Source organism: Pteropus vampyrus, unplaced genomic scaffold, assembly GCF_000151845.1.
Source record: "Pteropus vampyrus isolate Shadow unplaced genomic scaffold, Pvam_2.0 Scaffold188, whole genome shotgun sequence".
In the NCBI taxonomy this organism is placed as follows: Eukaryota; Metazoa; Chordata; class Mammalia; order Chiroptera; family Pteropodidae; genus Pteropus; species Pteropus vampyrus.
The window spans coordinates 1,603,852-1,608,749 of NW_011888969.1; the positions used below are offsets into that span (position 1 = coordinate 1,603,852).

At 47.1% G+C, this 4,898-nt stretch overlaps 1 non-coding gene across 1 annotated transcript; it reads left to right on the plus strand.

The window, feature by feature from the left end:
• The first annotated feature begins 4,388 nt into the window (after positions 1 to 4,388).
• TRNAG-UCC lies at positions 4,389 to 4,461 on the plus strand. The gene has a single exon. It is a non-coding gene; the product is annotated as a tRNA-Gly (tRNA).
• The last annotated feature ends 437 nt before the right edge of the window (positions 4,462 to 4,898 follow it).

The window sequence follows — 4,898 nt, forward strand, 5'->3', positions numbered from 1 at the left end:
CTGCGCCGGCCCCTCAGGCAGGCCTCAGCCCTCCCATCGGGCCAGACTTCTCTCCAGCCCGGATCCCGCTTCGGATGTTGTTCCGTCTCTTTGCTTCTCTCCAGCGGCCCAGCTTCTTGGCCCTGTTGGCTGTCGGTCTGTCCTCCCCTCCGAGGAAATGGTCCTTGGCCCCCACGTCCACCCCCACGACTCCACTGAAGCTGCGCAGGCGCGGTCTCGGGAGCCTCTATGGCTCTAACTCCAATGGCCGCCTGTGCGCCTCGTTTCACTTGACTCTCGGCGGCTCCTGCCCCCTTTCTCTGCCGCCTTTTGACGCTGTCCTCTGCTTCCCCTCCCCCTTGCCGGCTTTGGCTTCCTCTCGGGCCCTGGCTTGGCCTGTCCCCTTCTCAGATCTGTTCCGGCCCCTTTTCTCCTCACTCTCGTGGCTTGAATACCAGCCATTAACTCGAGGTTTCTCAGCCTCAGCGCTGTTGGCATATTAGGCTGGGCAATTCTTTGCTGTCCCGTGCCCAGGGCGGTGTTCAGCAGTGTCCCTGGTCTTTGCCCGCTGGCTGCTGACACTGCCCTCTGTAGTGACAGCCAAACATGCCTCTGGACATTGCCAGGTGTCCCCGTGGGGCCCCGTCACCCCCGCTGAGAACTCTTGCCTTCGCTAGCAGCTCCCCAGTTTTTATGATCCATTTGGATGTCTTCTCCAACTCAGCGTGTCCCCAATTGAATCCATTATCGTCCTCACCCCAAACCTATTTCTCCCCATTGTGAATGGCGATGTCACTCACCCAACTGATTGTTTATGGCAAAACCGGGGAGCCCCCCTGGGCTGCTCCACCACCCACCCCGGCATCAGTCAGCAAGGCTTCCTAACGCTGCATCTCTTGACCTTGACCGCGTCCCTGTAACCCACAGCCCACCCCCCTGGCCCATGTCGCTACCTTCCTGCATCCGCAGTCCCACAGCCACAAGGAACCAGTGGCTCCTATGCAGAGGCTGCTCATCTCACCCACCTCTAGTACGTTATCCAGATGATGGCCGGACGCTATTTCTAAAGCTACGGTGGGCGGAATTCTAACGATGTCCCCTCAGGGTTCCTGATGATTCAGCCGAGATGCTAACCTCATGCTGCTGTGAAGAAATTGTGCAGATGTCATCAGAGTCCCCAGCCAGTTGCCCTTATGATATGGAAGAGACCCGAGTGATCCCGACCCAACCAAGTGAGCCCTTTGAAAGCAGAGAGTTTTCCCTGGTTGGCAGGAGAAGCAGAAGTCAGAGGATTTGATGTGTCACTGCTGGCTTAAAGATGGAGGCACCACATGAGCGATGAGTGTAGTTTCCAGTTGCTGAGAGAGTCCCTCGGCTGACAGGCAGCAAGGAGGCAGGCGCGTCAGTCCTACATCCGCAAGGGACCAAGTTCCGTCAGTAACAGGAATAACCTTGGAAGAGCACTTGAGCTCTAGATGCAATAGACAGCACCCTGATTTCAGGCTGAGTGGAGAACCCAGCCATGAAGCCTTGCTGGGCTTCTGACCTCCAGAACTGGGAACTAATTAACAGGTGTGGTTTGAGGCTGCTAAGTGTGTGGGAATTTGTCACATAGCAGCAGAAATCTTAAAAATCAAACAAAAACAAAAACCAGGGGCCATGTCTCCACAGTTCAGTCACTCTCCTTGCATCCGGAGGAGGTTTCCACTTCTCACGGGGACGTGACCTTGACCCTGTGCCCAGACTGCCCGCCACCCCCCTGTGTAACTCCAAGCGAAACACCTCCACTGACGTTCCAAGCTGACTGTCAGGACCCGCTGTGTTTGGAAGAGTCTACTCAACTTTTTTTAAACGTTCAAAATAGGTAGAATGGAGCATTTACGACACCACCCCATGGAAGTTCGTAACTGAAATTTGCCTCAAACTCTCATCACTGAGAACAAAAATTAAAGCGACATTAGGGCCTGCGGACTGCCAAGAACTTTTTTCAGACGGCAAGTGTAGAAGGCGAGAACTTTAGCTACAGAATGGCCTGGATTCACATTTTGCCTCTGGTCCCAAGCAGCTGAAGGGTAGGCTGCTTAACGCCTCCAAATCTCAGCTTCTCTTCTGCAAAGTGGGGCCGTTGGTGCCCATCTCGTGGTTGTTGCAAAGGCTACACGAGACAGTGCATGCAAAACACTTAGGCATAAGTGTTCTGTACTCACCACATGCTATGCATCGGTACTCCCTCGCATTGGACCAATCACGTTGGTCTGGAGAACGGATCCTGAGTTTGGAGCTGGTCTCTTCGTACGTGTTAAATACACTTTCATACCCAAACATGTTATCTATACTCTTGATATGAAACTGAGGAAAGGCTTTATTTACAATATATTTTTTTTTCTCCAAATAGGCTCTAGTGCCCTCTTACTAGGGAAAAATCTGGCTGTGCTGAAATATAATGTTTAAATAGATCTCATGTCATTGATTTAAAAACGATTCAAGTTTTACATATTCTAACTTTTATTCTAAAAATGATCAGACATTTAATTCATGTTTGGAAATTATCACTGTATTTGCTTCGTTTTTACGTATATGTGTATTTTGTTTTGAAGCCTTTAAATGTAAATTGTAAACCCTTTGATTTTTTATTGCTAAACACGCCAGCATCCATCTAATAAAAATAAAAAACACTCTCTCACACACCCACAACATTATAATCACAACTAACCCATTGACAGAAGTCTAATCTCGTGCACGCTTCATACTTGTGTCCCCAGCGTTCCCTAAATAATAACTTTTCAGCCCTTTTCATTTCAATCCAGAATCCAGGGCACCCGTGAGAGCTGTTTCGTATTTCTCAGGTCTTTTGGTTCCTTCCATCCTGGAACAGCCCCTCGTCGCCCCTGCCCCAAACTATTTAAGGCACTGACTCTGAAAAGAGCAGGCCAGTCGACGCGTGGGAGGTCTCACGATCTGGATTTGTCTGATACTCTCCTCCGGGTGACATTTAACTTGCTGCCATGTCCACTGCGTTTCCTTTATACGGGAAGTTGGGTCTCAAGGTTGGTGTAGATTCGGGTTAAGTAGTTTTACCTCGTTTCATCAGGAGGCACACAACTCCAGTTGGTCGTCTGTCACTGAGTGCGATCATTAGGTGAAGTGGGGACAGCTAGATGGCCCCACCGTAAAGGAGAAACAGGAATTAGGAGCTAATCCGTGGCATGACACTTGGATGCAATAAAGAACCCAATTTCCCAGGCAAAGGTGTCCCCAGGTAAGAATCGCCATTGGTTTTATTTTCCGTGATGGTCACTGACCAAATCAATTATGCCATTGGGAGTTGTAAAATGGACAATTTCTAATTCTATCATTCCTTCGACATTTATTAACAGCCATTTTTCTGTGAAGCGGAGCTTTCTGACACCAACTGGACTTATTTGGTTTCCCTGAACTATAACTTCCATCAAAAAGACAAAAATATATACATATTTCCCTTTATTGATCAATTTTAAGAGTAAGGTGTTGGCGGAACGATCATCTTAATTGGAAACAAGTGCTTGTTTTGTTGGGTTTTTCTTTTTTGAATATTGTTATGGTCAGGGATTTTTATATATTTAATATTTTAATAAATTGTAATTATTTTTGTAATGCTTATATTGTCCAAAACTTAAATCTCAGTGTACCTCTGTCGGTGCACGTTATCACACCAGTATCGTTATTAACAGAAAAAACTCTCAATGAGATTTAAGATTTCTTATTCTACCCTGAAAATATATTCCACTCATGAAGTACAGTCAAAAGAATATGTTATATTTTAAAAAGCCACTCGAAATATTTCTTTCCTCTGTGTGGTCTGTGACTGTTTTGACAGATAAGTTCACCTCCTTTCAAGCCTCGCATGCTTCGACCTGGAATTTGCTTAGAAATAAGAAGGCAGAAAACGTGCTTGGTAGTTGAACTGTACGATGTTTCTTTTCTTCGGCGTATATATTTAATAAGTAGGTAAGATAGAATTTATCTAGCGTAAGTCGAGTGCTAGAAGTTATGCAATGGCTGGGGTGACTTAGGGCATTCTGAGTGTCATGGCGACGTTTGCTTTCCTGCATCTCAGCGGACGGGCAGACACCGCCTGAGAGTGAGTGGCCTTGGTGATGGGAAACAGCATTTGACCGGGCAGCTGCCAGCGCCACATCGACTGACTGTCTGGTCCTGGATGAGTGACTTGGACCCGGCTTCCTCGTCATTAATCCAGTAACAATAAAACCTCTAAGGTCCTCATCGCCCGCTGAAATAATGTGTATAGGGCACTCTGCACATTTCCTCATACAATGCATGTCAGCTAATGTTACTAGGGTGACAAATAAGGATGCATTTTTTATCTCTACTAGTCTGTTTTATTTTTTAAAAAATTGATTGTAGGACATGGTTCCATAGTGTAGCAGTTAGCACGTCTGCTTTCCATGCAGAAGGTCCTGGGTTCACGCCCCAGTGGAGCCACAGTCCATGGTCTGTGGCCATGCCACCCTGAACAAGCCCGATGTCTGATCTTGGGAGGTAAGCAGGGTCGGGCCTGGTTAGTACTTGGATGGGAGACCACCTAGGAAGACCAGATGCTGTATGTGTAAATAATAATAATAAAAAAAAAATTGATTGTAACAAATAAACAGACAAAAAACCCCAATAAACTGGGGGTAGGACAAGGAACTCACTCTTTAGAATCACGTGGTGGATTCCCATTTTGGTTACCCCTCTGTGGAGGCCCTGTCCTCCATCACGTGACTGTGACGCCATCTAGTGGGTAATCTAGGGTCTCTCTCCTTAAGTAGCCCTACTTGTTAAGAAAAACTCCCATATTTATGCTACTTCACAGGCAGGGTAAGTTTTAGTCCTTCTCTGTTACAAAGGTCATGAAATAGATAAGAGGCAAGAGATAG